The sequence below is a fragment of the Oryx dammah genome, unplaced genomic scaffold, assembly GCF_014754425.2.
Source record: "Oryx dammah isolate SB20612 unplaced genomic scaffold, SCBI_Odam_1.1 HiC_scaffold_18, whole genome shotgun sequence".
In the NCBI taxonomy this organism is placed as follows: domain Eukaryota; kingdom Metazoa; phylum Chordata; class Mammalia; order Artiodactyla; family Bovidae; genus Oryx; species Oryx dammah.
In genome coordinates, this window is record NW_024070202.1 from 86,273,779 (window position 1) to 86,294,232 (window position 20,454).

The 20,454-nt window shown below is 39.6% G+C and overlaps 1 non-coding gene across 1 annotated transcript; it reads right to left on the reverse strand.

Moving 5' to 3' along the window:
- Positions 1-16,736: 16,736 nt before the first annotated feature.
- TRNAW-CCA lies at positions 16,737-16,808 on the reverse strand. The gene has a single exon. It is a non-coding gene; the product is annotated as a tRNA-Trp (tRNA).
- Between the last annotated feature and the right edge of the window lie 3,646 nt (positions 16,809-20,454).

Sequence of the window (20,454 nt, forward strand, 5' to 3'; positions counted from 1 at the left end):
TGACTGATTTCAGCTCGGTCCATGCCTGCATATGCTGCCTGCCAGAGGAGCTGCTACCACCTAAATGAAAATGGATCCACTTTTCATTTTTTTACCTTATATAGTCACATACATAATACATGTAGTGTAGCCAACCTTAATAATATGGCTATGAATGCAACTGCCTTTTTTGTTTTCCATTTTATAGCAAATTGTAGAGGATTTGATAACTATGCTATGAAAGAAAGGTACTTTGGTATAATAGCTATTCCAAACATTTTGTTCAATTTTTATTATTAAAATACATTTTTTATCAATGATCTCTTGGAAAACCCAGAAATCATAAACAAGAAAATAAAAACCACTTCTAATAAAAGCTTTCTGAAATCACTATTGATAAGATTTTTATGACTATCCTTTCAGTCTTTTTTATGCACATATATGTGGTCTTTCAGATTGTGATAATATGCATATTATTTGACTTTAAGGAAAATAAGACAATGTCATAAAATTTTTATTACCATAACATTAAATATTCTTTGGGAATATAGTGGTGGGGCTGAGGTAAGGGTGAAGAGGACAAGAGAAAAAAACAGAAGTGGTGAAAGATGGATGGGGAAGGCTCTTTGGGGCTGGTTTAAAAAGTAGCAAAGATCAGGTCTGCCATGCTAAAGTGGGGGAGGGTGTGGTAAGTTAGTGTGTAATACAGGCAGGAAGATAGTTATCCCATCTCCCAAAAACAGAATAAATTGTGCAGAATAGACAGGTTCCCCAGGATCCATTCATTCTTCCTACAGGGAGTATGGTGGAATAGAATAAGCATTCTTTGGACTTCAGGGTTTAATTCTGCCTCCTCAACTTATCTGGTAGGCTACAAATTATTTAATACCTCTAGACCTCAGTTTCCCCTTCTAAAGAATGAAGATAAGGATACATAACTTATACTGAAGATTAAATAAGATAATGCATCCTTGTTTTCCCAGTGAGAAATGCAATCAATTTTAGCCACTGTTTTCAGATGCCCATGCCATGTCCCACCATCCTGCTCTCCATTCATGACATTTATGGATTTTTATAATATTTGCTGATTTTATTGCATTTCTTCCCCAACTGTCTGTAAGCTCGGTGAAAGAAGAAACTGTAGTTCCTGATATATAAAATATATGGAAGAGAGAATAATTTAAAAATAATAAAATTGTTAAATAAATGAGGAGTAGTCAGAAAGATAAGAGAAAAATAAGGACAAAAGAGTTTCACAAAACTCAGCTGACAAGTGTTTTTCAACAAAGGATCATTAACAGTGTCAGATGCTAGGAGAGGCTGGAGAAACTAAGGACTGAAATGTATGCATGGAATTTGTTTAGCTGCTAAGTTGTGTCCCACTTTTTGCAACCTCATGAACTGTAGCCTGCCTGGATCCTCTGACCATCGGATTTCCCAAGCAAAAGTACTGGAAAGGGGTCGCCATCAGGCAGTTTGGCCATAAGGAAATCAATGGTGACCTGAGAAAGTGATTTAATGTTGTGCAGGATCTGGGAGCAGACTGCAGAGAGAAAAGGAAGGACAGGGAGATGGAAATGAGGGTAGCAAGTGTAGATCCTTCTTAAAAGGCTTGACTTTCACAGCTGAAGAGCAAGAGGTGGGAGCTGGAAGAATGGAGCACCTAGAAATGGTGTATGTATGTGTGAAATGGTAACTCTGGGTGGTATGCCTGTGCGTGTGTGCGTGTGTGTGTATGTGTGACAATGTGTGTGAACCTGTGTCTGTCTATCCATATGTGTGGCTATGTCTGTATGTATCTGTGTGTATATTGGTCTGTGTGTCTCTCTGGGAGTGTTGTAAGAGTGTGTGTGTGTGTGTGTAGAGAGAGAGAGTTTAAGGTGGAAGAGACTTGAGCATATTCCTAAGTTGAGGAGAAGGAGTCAGTGGGGAAAGGGTCTCAAAGAAAAGGGTCCTGTTAACCTTCAGGACCTTATTGGAGTTCAGATGATTTTCTGAGTCTTCTTAGCATCCACACACTCTGATTGTATATATCATCTCCCTAATTACGGTCCTCATCTCTCCTGCTCCCTGCCCTCTTCCTTTATATGCCCGTTCATTGATATGAAAGTGAAAGTGTTAGTCATTGAGTCGTGTCTGACTCTTTGACACCTCAGGGACTATAGCCCACCAGGCTCCTCTGTCCAAGGGATTCTCCAGGCAAGAATAATGCAGTGGTTTGCCATTTCCTTCTCTGATCTTCCCAACCCAGGGATCGAACCCAGCTCTCCTGCATTGCAGGCAGATTCTTTACCATCTGAGCCAACAGGGAAGCCCTCCAGTTGGTATGGATCTGGAAAAACATTTCATTGTTAGGAAAAACATTTGAGTATCATAAGGACAATGAATCACGGTGTCCATTTTTCCTTATAAAATTCTTTTTTGTACTATTGTGCAGGCAGAACCTAAGAGAAAAAATAACAAGTGATACATTTATTTCCTGGAAGTAAAAGCACATTCTAGATATACTATTCATACATTCAGAGTCACTCAATTAAAAATACATGAGATAATAATACTAAAGTCTCTGCTTCTTTTGAAACTTTTGATATTTGCTCATTTGAAAGGACATTAGTGGGAGGGGATGTGGAATCCATATTACACAGAATTCGAGGAAATGAATCAGCCACTGTTTGCAATTTGTCACTGTCTACATTCCTCAGTGGTATGGAGACTTAAACCAAAAGAGTTATATTTTGTCAGAAAACTGGACAAGAGGGAAAACTGTAGAGCAGTGCTTTTTAGAAAAGAATATTTTTGCCTTGAAAAATATCATCATACACAGGAAAGGGAAGAATTTTAATCTGCTTTTTCATTGCAGATCCTTTTGCAATAGAGGAAATATTTTTGAAGGAAAATATTTTTATGAGGTAATCTTGAAAACATCGTTTTTTCTTTAGCTGCTTCATTTTTTTATGACATTTCCAGAAGTCACAGAGTATCACTTCTGTCATACTTGATTAGATACTATGGTTAAAAAAGCCCACCCAGGAAGGAACAGAGTTTGAAAACTGCCGTTTGAATAAAGAAGACATATGCATGTAAAACATTCAAAAGGTACCAAATGAAACAGAGTGACAGGTAAGCCTTCTCTTCTGAACCTCAGTCACCAAGTTCCCACCCTGGAGGCAACCACTGTTACAGTCTCTTGTGGGTTTTTCTGGAGTTGGTCTTTGCATTTGTACTTGTACATATTTATGTGTTTCCCTGATCTCCACAACCCAGATAATCACAATGGTGTGATCACTCACCTAGAGCCAGATATCCTGGAATGTGAAGTCAAGTGGGCCTTAGGAACCATCACTATGAACAAAGCTAGTGGAGGTGATGAAATTCCAGGAGAGCTATTTCAAATCCTGAAAGATGACACTGTACTGAATAGTGAGAAAGTGCTGCACTCAATATATCAGCAAATTTGGAAAACTCAGCAGTGGCCACAGGACTGGAAAAGGTCAGTTTTCATTCCAATCCCAAAGAAAGGCAATGCCAAAGAGTGCTCAAACTACCACACAATTGCACTCATCTCACACGTTAGTAAAGTCATGCTCAAAATTCTCCAAGCCAGGCTTCAGCAATATGTGAACCGTGAACTTCCAGATGTTCAAGCTGGTTTTAGAAAAGGCAGAGGAACCAGAGATCAAATTGCCAACATCCGCTGGATCATGTAAAAAGCAAGAGAGTTCCAGAAAAACATCTATTTCTGCTTTATTGACTATGCCAAAGCCTTTGACTGTGGGGATCACAATAAACTGTGAAAAACTCTGAAAGAGATGGCAATACCAGACCACCTGACCTGCCTCTTGAGAAACCAATATGCAGGTCAGGAAGCAACAGTTCGAACTGGACATGGAACAACAGACTGGTTCCAAACAGGAAAAGGAGTACGTCAAGACTGTATATTGTCACCCTGCTTATTTAACTTCTATGCAGAGTACATCATGAGAAATGCTGGGCTGGAAGAAGCACAAGCTGGAATCAAGATTGCTGGGAGAAATGTCAATAACCTCAGATATGCAGATGACACCACCCTTAAATCCCATGGATGGATGGAGAAGCCTGGTAGGCTATAGTCCATGGGGTCCCAAAGAGTTGGACACAACTGAGAGACTTCACTTATGGCAGAAAGTGAAGAACTAAAGGGCCTCTTGATCAAAGTGAAAGAGGAGAGTGAAAAAGTTGGCTTAAACTCAATATTCAGAAAACAAAGATCATGGCATCCGGTCCCATCACTTTATGGCAAATAGATGGGGAAACAGTGGAAACAGTGGCTGACTTGATTTTTCTGGGCTCCAAAATCACTGCAGATGGTGATTGCAGCCATGAAATTAAAAGATGCTTACTCCTTGGAAGGAAAGTTATGACCAACCTAGACAGCATATTAAAAAGCAGAGACATCACTTTGTCAACAAAGGTCTGTCTAGTCAAGGCTATGGTTTTTCCAGTGGTCAGGTATGGATGTGAGAGTTGGGCTATAAAGAAAGCTGAGCACCAAATTGATGCTTTTGAAGTGTGGTTTTGGAGCATACTTTTGAGAGTCCCTTGAACTGCAAGGAGATCTAAGCAGTCCATCCTAAAGGAGATCAGTCCTGGATGTTCATTGGAAGGACTGATGTTGATGCTGAAACGTCAATACTTTGGCCACCTGATGTGAAGAGCTGACTCATTAGAAAAGACCCTGATGATGGGAAAGATTGAGAGCAGGAGGAGAAGGGAACAACAGAGGATGAGATGGTTGGATGGCATCACCAACTCAATGGACATGGGTCTGGGTGGACTCTGGGAGTTGGTGATGGACAGGGAGGCCTGACATGCTGTGGTGTGGTTCATGGGGTTGCAAAGAGTCGGACCCGACTGAGCAGATGAACTGAACTGAACTGAACTCCATTAGCAGCAGACTATATATGGTGTCATCTGCTCTACTTTTTTTCTGAATGGTTCTTGAATTTGGAAGTATGTGAAAAATAATATTGGACATCCTTAGCCAGCAGAAGCCAGTGAGTTATTCCCCTTCCCTTCCATGCACTACTAGGCGTGGAGGATGCTATTTCAGGCTTGGGCAGCAGAGAAGAGAAGGAAGGAATCTAGGGGTGTTGGTATCTGTGGCTAGTGGGAAGTTAAGGATGGGAGTTATTATTATTTTATAACTTTAGATTGGGTTATACACTCAAGGTCAGAAAAGTGGCATTCACAAAAATAATGGCACTATTTTTTTTTTTTTAGGAGTGACTAGAGAAAGGATTTATGGGATGAAGGATATGGCCAAAAGTTAATTTCTGGACCAAATGTGGCATTCAGTTGGAGAAGAGGCCGTTCCCCTCCCCGCCCCGCTTTAGAAACCAGCAAGGATCTGACATCCCTCAAATCTGCAGGCAGAGAATGTGGAAAATTATAAACCAGGGTAGGAAAGGAAGGGAAAACCAGATACCACGCAGTTACAGACTGGCTTGTGGGTATGTGAGTAGCATCCTTTGGGTGAACTGCCTGAAATAACTTGGGAACACTTGGACATGCACAAATTACTAGTCATCCAACCAGCTGGAACTCTTACCATCATAATTTGGGCATAAAAATAGTCTGCATATTTATTTTATACTCCCAATCTGGTGAGGTCTGGAAAACTTGGGTTATATGTAAAAATGGAAAACACCAAATATACAACATAGGCAGGATGTAAGAGGATGGTGGAATGAAGTTTTGCTGCAAAACAACAGGTACCTACTCTAAACTGAAGTGATGGATTGAAATTAAAAAGGAAGAGACTGAGAACTAGTCAACAATCCTTCACATTCCTCATCCTCATCGGGAAAATAAAAGGGTAGAGGAGATTGAAGTGTAACTTCTCAGGAGAATTTCTTTAGAGAGGTGTACTAACAGCCCAGGCCCTCTACAAGGGCAAGTCCTGAGAGATGCCTGTCCCTTTTCTTCAGCCAAATCTATAACTGATCCACCAGGAGAGTTCACTATATGTCCTCCAAGGTTGAAGGACACAGTGGACTTGTACCTGATACTCTCCTGAGAAATCTTCGGGATGATAGTTTGGCTGGGTATGTGTGACAGGCAAGCTGAAGGACCCGCCAGCCACCCTGAAGTTCACTGGGGCTGTTGAGTGGTGAGGGTCTCCCTTGGGTATGATGTAGACCATTGGTGAGAAAACTTGGCCTTGGAGGCATCCTACGTCCTTTCCAAAAGGGTTACAGAGAGAAGTCGGCGGGCGGTATTGCTAGATTGCTAGGGGCTATAAAGAGCATTATGCTCCAGGTAGCATAGAGCATCCAAGCTCAGAAAACTCTCGCTCAAGTCTCCTCTCCTCTCTAGCTCCAACCCTAGAAGGGTCAGGGGTCAGCCTTGGACCAGCAAAGTGGGAGGAAAAGTAAAAATTCTGGGTAAGAAGAGAGAAGAATCTGACCAGGTTCTGGGGGTAGGGAGAGACATCAACTTTTAACCACTTTCTGGATTTTGATTGCTACATTTTAACTGAAGTGGGGCCATTTAGTAACTAACAACAACCGTAGGGACCAAACATTTCCATTTCCATCAGGGGCAGCGGATGACTAGCTCTTTCACATGTATGAAAGCAGTGTTCTAACATCTCATCCCATAAAATATGCTTGTGCCATGTAACTGTTACCTGGAGACCAAGGAGAAAGAGAATAGAAGCACCCTTGACTTCTCCAGCATGTTCTCTATTTCCCAGAGGTTCTGCAGTTTTTACGTCATACTGATGGATTTCTTTCTTGCAACTGCACTAGTATTTTCCTGTCAACCATCTCCAGATCATTTCTCTCCTGCTTTTATTCCCCCAGGGTTTCTTTCATTATCTTGGGCCGCTGTCTTCACCTTTAGATCTGCCCTTCCCAGAGGACTGACTTGCTTGCTGACCCTGTGGTGGCAATAGTCCTCATTCCAGCATTTCCTTCCCCTTCAAAAAGTACAGACTCTTAAGAGGGAAGAGCCCAAGGACATAGTTCTCCAGCTCCTGTGGGTACCCGAGAGACAGGGTCTCTGCTCTCTGCCAGTGACAAGTCACCTCATAATTCATTCACGTTAACTGGCTACTTGTGAAAACAAATTCTCCTTAGTCAATTGCATCTAATAGCAATAGCAATCGCTGTCACTCCTTTGAACAATTAAAATCAGGCCATCAGTTTGGGAGACTTTAAGGCTCCAGATTATGAACAATGGCAGAGTTAAAAACCCTAGGCCATTGGCCCTGGAGGCAGAGAATCGAGTTTTCTGTCTCCAAGTGTAATAAGTATCTGTGCAGGCTTAAGATGACTACTTTACCTCTCTATTAAGTGAGATAATAAGCATAACATTTTGAGCAAATACTAGTGTTTAATAAACATTTGCTAAGTATTAACTGTAATCCTAACTCATTAATCCCAAATTTACCTATTTGTTATATTCCCAGTACTTCTTTCTTGTTAGTTTCTTTCTTTCTTTTTTGGTCAATGGCATTTTGATTTACATGAGTTTTTCTTTCTAGGTCAGGGTCTTTCTCTTAATGATCTGTACAAAAAGTTTAAATGACTTGCAAATAATAACCTAGAAAACTGTAAACTTTCTATACATTGGATTGAGCTCCCTCCCAACCTACCTTAATGCTAAAGCTCTACAGTGGAAAAGAGCGTGAATTACAGACTATTAGATCAGTAAGATTCCTTAACGCTACAGCTCCCTCATTTCACACCTTTGGTTGCTATTTCCCAATTGTTCCCCTTTCTTGGGCTTCCCTTGTGGCTCAGCTGGTAAAGAATCCACCTGCAATGCAGGAGGCCTGGGTTTGATCCCTGGGAAGATCCCCTGGAGAAGGGAAAGCTTACCCACTCCAGTATCCTGGGCTAGAGAATTCCATGGACTGTATAATCCATGGGGTTGCAAAAAGTCAGACATGACTGAGATATCTTCACCTTCACTTTCACTTTCACTTTCACCCCTTTCTTACTGGTTTACCTCTGAGCACATGGAGAGATTTAAAAATACTTGCTGACATGCCAGTTTCTTTGGACTCTTATTTCTAAGCCTCTTTTGAAACTGGAATCCTCAGTATCATTCCTTCTCAAACCCACGCAAACCTAAAATTTCTTTGGTTACTGGAAAGACTCTACATTTCTCTTCATTTCAGGTAGACTCAGGATTCCAATTTATGTATTGTTGATGATTTGGCTCCTGGTAATGGGTAGAGACATATTGAGTGCAGCACTTTCACAGCATCATCTTTCAGGATTTGAAATAGCTCAACTGGAATTCCATCACCTCCACTAGCTTTGTGGAGAAATACAAATCAAAACTACAGTGAAGTACCACTCACACAGGTCAGAATGGCCATCATTAGAAAGTCTGCAAATAACAAATGCTGGAGAAGCTGTGTGTAAAGAAAGGGAAGCCCTCCTACACTGTTGGTGGGAATGTAAATTGGCACAGCCGCTGTGGAAAACTGTGGACGTTCCTCAAAAAAAACAAAATAGAGTTGCCTTATGATCTACAATCCCACTCCTGGGCATAAACCCAGACAAACTGTAATTCAAAAAGATACATGCACTTCTACGTTCATGGCAACACTATTTACAATAGCCAAGACACCGAAGCAACCTAAATGTCCATCAACAGATGAATGGATAAAGAAGATGTGGTACGTATATACAATGGGATATCAGCCATAAAAAGTTAAATAATGTGCCATTTGCAACAACATGAATGGACCTAGGGTCTTCCTAGGTGGCGCTAGTGGTAAAGCACTCACCCGCCAGTGCAGGAGAGGTAAGAGATCTTCTCCTTTGACCCTGGGTCAGGAAGATTCTCTGGAGGAGGACATGGCAATCCATCCCAATATTTTCTTGCCTGGAGAGTCCCATGGTCAGAGGAGCCTGACAGTTTACAGTCCGTAGGGTTGCAAAGAGTCAGACATGACTGAAGGGACTTAGCAGGCATGCATGAATGGACATAGAGACTATCACTGTAAGTGAAGTTAGTCAGAAAGACAGATACGATAGGGTATCACTTATATGTGAAGTCTAAAAGATGGAGCAAAAGAACTTATCTATGAAGCAAAACAAATTCACAGATATAGCAAACAGGCTGTCAAGGGGAGGGGGATGGGAGAGGGATGTTCAGGATCAGTGATGCAAACTATTATATATTGAATGGATAAACAACAAGGTCTATAGGACAGGGAACTATATTCAATATCCTGTGATTAACCATATGAGAAGAATATGAAAAAGAATATACTATATATGTTATATATATATAACTAATCACTTTGTTGTACAGCAAAATAAACACAACAACACTGTAAGTCAACTATACATCAAAAAATAAATATTTTAAAAAAGAATCAAATAGTCTCAGATTAACCTACTTGCAGTTTTTGTAACTATTTTTCATCTGCCACACTATTCACAGCAAGAAGATGCATCAACCTGTAAAGATGACATTCTTGTGTCATCGACTCTTTCCTTCTACTATCCAGTATGTCCAGTTCCAAGTCTGTTTAGTCAAGTAGGCATGTGAAAGCATGAGAATGTCTATGGCGTTTTAAAAACCGGATTTGTGGCAAAAATCATTTCCTTTGTTCAAACCCCAAAAATGAGAGTCTGGAGAAAATTTCCTTCTGTCATGGCAGCCTCCCAAGGGATCTTGGGAGGTGAGTGGAGGGTGGCCTCAGAGGTATCCCTCTTGGCTTCCCATCCTCTCCTATCACAGAAGGACATGTGATTTCTGTGTAGACTCATGTAAGCTGAGGTTCAAGCCTCTCTTACATAGACACCCTCAAGGAGTAGTTGCTACCTGACATCCTGCTTAGTAAGCAAGCTAGACAGAAAGTCATTTCAGGATAAAAGGATACATAGGTTAAAGAAAGTTTAGTTGAATTGGAACTTACCTCCATCTACTAGTGCTTTTTATGTTGTTTATGACTTTATGATAACTTGTAATTAAATATGATCCATTCCTTTATCTTGATTCCAGTATGATGGCCAGCTCAGTGCTTTGAATTCTCATATCTCCTTTCAAATTTTCTCATTAACTAACTTGTAATTAAATATGATCCATTCCTTTATCTTGATTCCAGTATGATGGCCAGGTCAGTCCTTTGAATTCTCATATCTCCTTTCAAATTTTCTCATTAACTATCATTGGGATTTATGATCTGTGCTTCTTAAAATTTTAACCAAGGACTCATTGGAAAAGACTCTGATGCTGGGAGGGATTGGGGGCAGGAGGAGAAGGGGACGACAGAGGATGAGATGGCTGGATGGCATCACTGACTCGATGGACATGAGTCTGAGTGAACTCTGGGAGTTGGTGATGGACAGGGAGGCCTGGTGTGCTGCAGGTCATGGGGTCGCAAAGAGTCGGACCCGACTGAGCGACTGAACTGAACTGAATTTAATATTAAATTGGTAATATTAACTTCCACACACTCTACTTCAGGTAAACCTTCAGGATTCAAATGAAGAGTTAAATGTGCTTTCAATACAAGCAAAACCAAGTTCCAGGTTTCACAGTTTTCATTTTGCAGGACCAAGCCAATCTTTTTCTCTGTGTAAATTGTTTCTTATAAACCTTCTTGATGCTAAAGACAATTAACTGGAAGACTAGTCTACATCTGAAAATATTGCTTCTATCTTTCTGTCAGAGGATCACCTACTGAAGCAGGAATGTGAACCCCATAACTGGCCAAAGCAATTCTGACCACAGCTAAGGGGCACTTGTAACCCAACACTATAATGGCACCAACAACACAGCAGAATGCCGTATTTCTAGTGGTAAATTAAAAAAAGAAAAACTCTGATGTTCATTTTAAATGCTATTTAAGAAGTAAGGCATCCAACAGGTAGTGAGACAATATTTTTCTAATGTTCTTTGGTGTTTTCCCTTGCTAAAATATATACAGTTCTGGAAGAAATGCACTGTAGTATGGCTAACATTATGACATATTTCATGGCCACATGAATCACTCTAAGAACTCTGGGCGTCTTTCTTAATCAACATGGGCTATATAATAAAGTATCAGACATTGGGTACCTTAAACAACAAATTTATTTTCTAATAATCTGGAACCTGGAAGCCCAAGATCAGGGTGCTAGAACGGTTGGGTTCTTGCGGAACCTCGCTTCCGGGTTTGTAGATGACTGCCCTCACATGGTGATGAGAGTAAGAGGGCAAACTCTCTGCTATCTTTGTGTATAGGGAATCCTTCACATCCTGAGGACCCCATCCTCATGACCCGGTCTAGCCCTAATGACCGCCAAAGGCTCCATCTTCAAATACTATCACATTGAGGGTAGGGCTCCTGCATACAAATTGGGGGTGAGGCACAAATATTTTATCTACAACATCCCCCTATCTCATTTTCATATAACTCCCAGAACTATGTCTTTAATATTAGAAGTAGACTAAGGAGAATTTGACTGTGTGGATCACAATAAACTGTGGAAAATTCTGAAAGAGATGGGAATACCAGACCACCTGACCTGCCTCTTGAGAAACTTATATGCAGGTCGGGAAGCAACAGTTAGAGCTGGACATGGAACAACAGACTGGTTCCAAATAGGAAAAGGAGTACACAAGGCTGTATATTGTCACCCTGCTTATTTAACTTATATGCAGAATACATCATGAGAAATGCTGGGCTAGAAGAAGCACAAGCTGGAATCAAGATTGCCAGGAGAAATATCAATAACCTCAGATATGCAGATGACACCACCCTTATGGCAGAAAGTGAAGAGGAACTAAAAAGCCTCTTGATCAAAGTGGAAGAGGAGAGTGAAAATGTTGGCTTAAAGCTCAACATTCAGAAAACAAAGATCATGGCATCTGGTCCCATCACTTCATGGGAAATAGATGGAGAAACAGTGGAAACAGTGTCAGATTTTATTTTGGGGGGCTCCAAAATCACTGCAGATGGTGATTGCAGCCATGAAATTAAAAGATGCTTACTCCTTGGAAGGAAATTTATGACCAACATAGATAGCATATTTAAAACCAGAGATATTACTTTGCCAACAAAGGTCCGTCTAGTCAAGGCTATGGTTTTTCCAGTGGTCATGTATGGATGTGAGAGTTGGACTGTGAAGAAAGCTGAGCACTGAAGAATTGATGCTTTTGAACTGTGGTGTTGGAAAAGACTCTTGAGAGTACCTTGGACTGCAAGGAGATCCAACCAGTCCATTCTGAAGGAGATCAGACCTGGGTGTTCTTTGGAAGGAGTGATGCTGAAGCTGAAACTCCAATACTCTGGCGAAGAGTTGATTCATTGGAAGAGATCCTGATGCTGGGAGGGATTGGGGGCAGGAGGAAAAGGGGACGACAGAGGATAAGATGGCTTGATGGCATCACTGACTCGATGGACATGAGTTTGAGTAAACTCTGGGAGTTGATGATGGACAGGGAGGCCTGGTGTGCTGTGATTCATGGGGTTGCAAAGAGTTGGACATGACTGAGCGACTGAACTGAACTGAACTGAAGGAGAATTATACATATTCAGGAAGCTGGACCTGAATAAAATTTGTATTCATACTTTGGGGTTGTTGCTATTTTCCATTTTTAAAGTTTGCAATTTTATGAAAATTTCAGTTCAGTTCAGTCACTCAGTCATGTCCGACTTTTTGCAACCCCATGGACTGCAGTACGCCAGGCATCCCTGTCCATTGTCATCTCCTGGAGTTTACTCAAACTCATGTCCATTGTGTCGGTGATGCCATCCAACCATCTCATCCTCTGTCATCCCCTTCTCCTCCTGCCTTCAATCTTTCCCGGGATCAGGGTCTTTTCCAATGAGTCAGTTCTTCACATGAGGTGGCCAAAGCATTGGAGTTTCACCTTCAGCATCAGTCCTTCCAATGAATATTCAGGACTGATTTCCTTTAGGACAGACTGGTTGAAAATTTAGAAACAGATATAAAGTCAAACAAGACATAATGAAAGCAAGCAGTGCACTTCTTCCTGTTTCCCCCACCTTGATATTGCATGCTAATGACGCAAACCCAAGCGCCTATCTGACAATAGGAGTGGCTGCTTATTAAATTATAGAGCTATAGCCACTGAAATAAAGACAAGAGACGTTTGGTCTAATTCCATCCCCTGGAGACAGGAATGGCAACCCACTCCAGTATTCCTGCCTGGAGAATTCCATGGACAGAGGAGCCTGGTGGGCTACAGTCCATGGGGTCTTAAAGAGTCAGACATGACCAAGTGACTAACATTTTATTCACTTTTACTTCACTTTCTCTAAGAAGGTCATCAGTGAGACTATTCCAGACTAATAATTTTCCCTTCAGCTTTTTCTTAGCTTTTCATGTAATTTCTAAAATCTTCTCTACATTCTTTTGTAGCATTTAACTACCCGTATGGAAAAAAGGAAGCTTCATAAAAGTAATTGTCAAGATATTGTATTTGTAAAATCCATGGTAGATAGACTCAGCAAAAGACAGCTAACTAGACCTCCAGTTACTCATTAGAATTGAGGAATTGCTCATTTCTATTAATTGTTATAAAACCCCTGGCCTACATGCATAATTTAGTCATCAATGCCCATACCACCCATTGAGAAGCCCAGTTCCAAGCAGACACCCCCTTTTCTGTTTTGAATAACAGTAATCTTCGGAGAATGAGTGGAACCTATGATCTGAAGGGCTCACTCTGTGAATCAGAACTTCAGGGAACTACAGTGAATTATCTGGCAGTCAAACATATCCCATTGATAGTGTCTGAATCCAGATCAGCCTCAAGCCTTTGCTTTAGAATTGGCCTGAGCAGTTTTGTTCTAGGGCTGTGGTTCCCACCTACTGCCTTCCTCTATAATCCTCTCTCAATGGGAGGTGGTATCAGAAATGCCACTTCCGCTAGCAGGCATTCGAAAGCAATAGAGTTCACCATGTTTATCCTGTGTCTTCTGAAACCAAGGGTCTCCTATTCTAAGACATTCAAACAAAATTCAAAACAGTGGCCTTGGAGCAGAATTTCAAGGGAGGCCCCTACAAAGCCCGCCAACTCCATGGTTTCCAGTAAAAGGAACTCCTGCTTCAGTCTTTTGAAACCTGGTTCAAGTAAAATACCATTCTCATACCAGAATTTGAATCACATTTCCTCTGAGCACACAGCTTCTATAGTCTTGCCAGAGAGAGCATTTACCCCTCTACTTCCTGATTAAAAAAAAAAAAAAAAAATCTGGCTGGCCTATTTTTAATATGCTAATTATCTCCATCTGTAAGTGCCTCCTAGCCTCTTTAGCTTTTCTTGGCCCAACCTCAAATCCCAACATCTCTTCCAAGGGAAAAAAAAATGGGTATCCGCCTACGGACAGGAGCCAAGGTGCATAAAGAGAGAATTGAAGCCTTCCATAACCAAACATAAATATGGTGCAAATTGGCGATCAGAATTTTAACACTAAATCTCTTTAAAGATAATAAACCTTAAATTAACTTGCTTCTTTTTCACTTTGTTTCTGTGATGAATAGTGCCCCAGGATATTTAAATCATGAAGATTTTTTATACACTTTTCCAGATATATAAGAAAGTCAGGATCAACCCACTTAAGTGAAGCAATGGCTGCCGTTTTGTTGAATCTCTGCTTTCTGTGGACCATGACTGTTTTCTCCTCGGACCATATGTTTAGCTATAAAAATTACATGGGCTACCACACGAAACTTCATACTGTGTGATGAGGGAAATAATAATGTCTTTGAGAAATGAACTACACTTTCAAAATAATATGTTTCCTTTGGCCTCTTGAAATTTGTTTGTAAAATTGAGAGAGGAGAAATTAAAGCAAAGCTCTACCATTTTTAGCAGATGTATCATTTCATGCTTTGTGTTTGGGTAGGAAGTGGATAGATTGAGGTCAGAATTCATATAATTTCCTTACAGATGTGTAAGGACAATCATTTTTTTTAAGTCTTTTTAACCATTGCATGGGCAGTATGCTTCTGTTTTCCTATAAATATTTTAGAAATAAAAGAAGGTATTTTATTTCTTTGTTTTAACTGTTAGAAAATTGAAGGTCCATGAAAATATTCAAAACTCTGCCACACCTTACCATCTTCACTCTCCCAACCAAAGACTGGTTTTGTCAATTAGCCAAAACAAATTCTTGGTGGCAGATGCTATTGGCTGGAAGAAAAGAGCCAAACAAAATAGAGCTCACAGTGATAAAGACTCCCTCTTTGACTAAACTTTAGTCATGGTCCTCTGAGCCCTTTTTCCCACTAGGCCTCTGCCTTGATCCACCTATAGCTGGAATCTTGAGAAGCCAGAATCCCTTTCCTCTTGAAATCTCCTCTTAGTAATTTTCTGTTTACAGAGCTTCCCACTCTGGTTATAAATCCCACTGTCTCTGCTGTATTCAGAGTTGAGATCAATCTCTCTCCCTACTGCAATAGTTTGGCATAAAGTCTTCTTTATTGTTTTAACAAGTGTCATCATAATTTTTCTTTAACAATGGAAATAAGAAGTTATGACTTAGACAAGTCACTAAGCTTCTTCAAAGTTCACTTTCAGCTCTTAAAGAGACAAGACTTAGTAGTTCTCAAGTTTTCTTACAAGCTAGAACCCTAAGTGGCTCACAGCAAATATGACTTTGATTGAGGCCTCATGGTTTACATTAATAATTTAAGCAAGTTTTGCATCCTATCTACTTTAACATAAAAACATGGCTTGAAATAATTAATAGTAGAGTAAATCCAAGTTTATTTTGTCCCTAGAGACTTCTCTGGTACACCACTAGTACCACGACTTGAAAAGCCTGGCATGAAATACATGTGTAACTGTAGAAAATGAAACACAACTACATGCAACACTGTCTTTTAAAAATATTATTCGCTTTCCAAATGCTGGAGACAGTGTGTGATGTGGAGAAAAGGGAACTCTCCTACATTGTTGATAGGAATGTAAATCGTTATAGCTACTATGGAAAACAGTGTGTGCTAACTCACTTCAGTCATGTCCAATTCTTTATGACCCCATGAACTGTAGCCCACCAGGCTTCTCTGTCTATGGGATTCTCCAGGCAAGAATGCTGGAGCGGGTTGCCGTGACTTCTTTCAAGGGATCTTCCAGTTCAGGGATCAAACCTGCATCTCTTATGCCTCCTGTATTGGCAGGCAGGTTCTTTACCACTAGTACCACTTGGGAAACCCTGGAAAACAGTATGGATGTTTCTTAAAAAACTAAAAACAGAGTTGCCATATGATCTATCAATCCCATTCCTGGGCATATATATGAACAAAACTACAATTTGAAAAGATACACACACCCCAGTGTCCACTGGAGCACTGTTTACAACAGCCAAGACATGGTAACAACCTAAATAGCCATCAACAGATGAATCGATAAGGAAGATTGGTACATATATACAATGGAACACTACTCAACCATAAAAAGAATGAAATAATTTCATTGGCAGCAACATGGATGGGCCTAGAGATTATCATGCTAAGTGAAGTGAGTTAGAAAGAGAAAAACAAATACTCCATGATATCACTTATATGAACTTATCTATGAAGCAGAAACAGATCCACAGACATATAGAACAAACGTGGTTAGAGGGAGCAGCGGGGAAGAGATGGATTGCGAGTTTGGGATTAGCAGATGCAAACTAGTATATATAGAAGAAACATACGAGACCCCATGGACGGTAGCCTACCAAGCTTCTCCGTTCATGGGATTCTCCAGGCAAGAATACTGGAGTGGGTTACCATTTCCTTCTCCAGGGGATCTTCCCGACCCGGGGATCGAACCCGGGTCTCCTGCATTGGAGGCAGACGCTTTAACCTCTGAGCCACCAGGGAAGCCCCTATATATCACAGGAAGCTATATTCAATATCCCATGATAAACCATAATGGAAGAGAATATGAAAAAGAAAGTATATGTGGCTTCCCTAGTGGCTCAGAGGGTAAAGCATCTGCCTGCCGTGTGGGAAACTTGGGTTCGATACCTGGGTAGGGAAGACTCCCTGGAGAAGGAAATGGCAACCCACTCCAGTACCCTCACCTGGAAAATTCCATGGACAGAGGAACCTGGTAGGCTACAGTCCATGGGATCACAAAGAGTCATGCACTACTGAACAACTTCACTTTTGAATCACTTTACTGTACACCAGAAACTAACACAATTGTAACTCAACTGTACTTCAATAAAATAAAATTTTTTAAATGCTATTCACTTTTAATTACATAAGTAATACATGAATAGATACTACTGTGAAAGCTCAAATAATACAAAAATTATTTAAAAATTTAGTTGATCTTAACTCCATGCCTTTCCCAGAGATAACAACTGTGAACAATTTGGTGAGTAGCACTTTATATATTTTTAAATTAACAATTGCATTTATATCATTTACATTCTTTTGTTAATAGCAGTTTGAACACTTTGTTAATACAAAGTTTTTCATTTTTAAAATCTCTCTGAAATCACAGTCCACTGTAAAAGAGTAAAAAGTAAGATTTAGAAAGCAGTTTTTCTAAAATTTAGACTGCCTTACATTGGTTTTCAATCACATTTCAACTAAAAATTCACTTTCAGCAGTAACACACAGATGAATTTAAGGAGCAGGGAAATACTAACCCTGGAAGAACATGCATGCTAATATTTATATATGCTGTAGTATCTAAATTTAAAAATATAAATACCACCATATCTCTGATTTTATTGGAGATCATAATGAGAAACTTTAATGAATCTTTTCCAAAATGAGCTCTTAATTGCTTTTATAGTTTCCCTTTGCTCTTGGTAATAACAAATTCATTATTTCAAAGGCAGCAAAGACCATGGAGCTAGAATCAAAGTTATGCTTAAAACGGCTGTGAAATTCTGTCCTGGGATTTTCTCTTTTCATTTTCCCTTAAGGTTATATTTTAAAACATTTATTAGACTTAAAAACTGGCTACATTGCCTGGGAGATCTGGAACCTAGAGATATTAGCCACCAGAGAAGGAGGGAATAAGCAGCTGGGTAAGACATCACCTATATGAACATGAGGTCTCTGCTGGTATAAATACTGGTCTTGCCTGACAAGGTTTAGATTCAGATTCATCTTGTCATTTTTATTGTTCCTTAAATTTAGCAAGACAAACATTTCCCCTAGCTATAACCTAAATCATATTGAGCAGGTCAATTTGATTTGAGGCCATAAATAGCAGTGCAGCTATAATAGGTTTTTGCAAATTTATTGGATTATGTTTTTTTGACCCTTGAGGGCTCTTGGGCCAGCGAATTCATGTATTTGTCATCGGGTTGAAAAATTCTTTAGGAGTTTTATAATATTTTGAGGCATTTTCTTTAAGAAAAAGTTCTTTTATTATAAAGTAATACATGCTCATTGAATAACATTTTAAAATATATATAAAAAGACAATGAGTAGAAATCAACTATAATTCTGTTTTTCAGTGATAATTCTTATTGGGAGATATTGTTGATTATTTATCCAGGTGATTTATACTTTCTTCTCATATAAGACTATATTATAAATGATTAGTCCAAAATTAGCATAAGTAGTACCATTATTATTCTTCCCATGTTTAAGCACGTGAACCCAGTTCTGGCCTATGATATGCAAGGGAAGTCTTCATGGAGTTCTGGCAAGATTTTGCTCCCTGAAAAGAGGACTGAATTTTAGGGAAAGCTTCTTTTGCTAACAACCATTTTACATCCTTGTTTGAATATAGTCCTGTGAGTATATAAGCCTTGGAGCTGCAGCAGCTATTTTGAAGTCATGAGACAACAATATGAAGGCCAAAAGTAATATGCTAAGAGTAACATAACAAATGGCAAAGAATCCACCTGCGATACAGGAGACTGGGGTTTGATTCCTGGGTTGGGAAGATCCCCTGGAGGAGGGAATAGCAGTCCGCTCCAGTATTCTTGCCTGGAGAATCCCCATGGACAGGGGAGCCTGGTAAGCTACAGTCCATGGGGTCATAAAGAGTCGGACACAACTGAGTGACTAAGCACACTCACAATATAACAAAAGGCTAGAAAAAACTATGATCATTGGCGAGAGAGTTGAGTGGTTGAATGAATACTATTAGAGCTTACCTTTAGACTTTAACAATAAATATTCTTCTGTTGTAAGTAGTTATTAACTGAGTCCTGTTGATTGACCCTCACTTATTCAAACTCATACCTACTATGAGTATTTTTGATATATCTTCTTCCATATTGATAAAATACAATAAAAATGGAGACCAGGCTTAAAGATTCCCCCAAGCGGACAGAATCACTTAAGCAACTTTTAACTTAGGTTATTTCTTATAAATGCTTCTGTTTATAAATGAAGCAAAGTTCATTTTCCAAAAATAGTATGAGTCACTTTTAACCAATCCCTGCCATCTGGAAATGTCTATCATATAACCAATAATTATGAAGGTTAAGCAATTTCCTCAGTTTCACTTTATAAGCCTTTCTGAAATGTCATGTTTCTGTACTTCATATCACTCTGGGTTTGAAGTCACCCTGTTTGCAAACTGTCTGTTCTTTGCTCAATAAAATATTCATATTAAAGGTCTCTGAATTGTCTTTTAACAATATATACTTTTTAAAATTTGAAACATGAAACACACTTTTTGTATCTCCTTTATCTCCCCTGAATATTATCTTAAGTCAATAAATATTCCTTAAAAACATAATTTAAAAAAATCTGGATTTCGCTGGCAGTGCAGTTGATAAGAATCTGTCTGCCAATGCAGGGGACATGGGTTCGATTCCTGGTCTGGGAAGATTCCACTTACTGCAGAGCAACTAAGCCAGCATGCTGCAGCTCCTGAAGGCTGGCACCTAGAGCCTATGCTTTGCAACAAAAGAAGTCATTGCAATGAGAAGTCTGAGGGCTACAGCAAAGAGAATGCAACGAGAAAAAGCCTGAGCGAAGGGAGGAAGAGCCCGTGCAGCCATAAAAAGAAATCTGGTCGCAATATTTCATCGTATTCGTGTATACTATCTTAAATCATACTTTTACTGTTGAGAATCTAGGTTGTTCCTTTTTAAATATACAAAAATTCTCGGATAAAAATTCTTGCACCTGTTTGAATATATATCACTTATATGTGGAATCTAAAATAATGATACAAATGATTTTATTTACAAAACAGGAACACTCACAGACTTAGAGAACCAACTTATGGTTACCATGGGGAAAGATAGTGGAGGGGGAGGGACAGACTGGGAGTTAGGGACTGACATGTACACATGACTGTATTTAAGACAGACAACCAACAAGGACCTACTGTATAGCACAAAGAACTAAGCTCAATATTTTGCAATAACCTACAGGGGAAGAGAATTTGAAAAAGAATGGGAATGGATACTTGTATGAATATAATTGAATCACTTAGCTCTGCACCTGTAACTAACATATTGCTGTTAATCAACTATACTCCAATATAAAATAAATTTTTTTAAGTTTTTTTTTTTTTTAAAGATTTAAGGAAATGGAA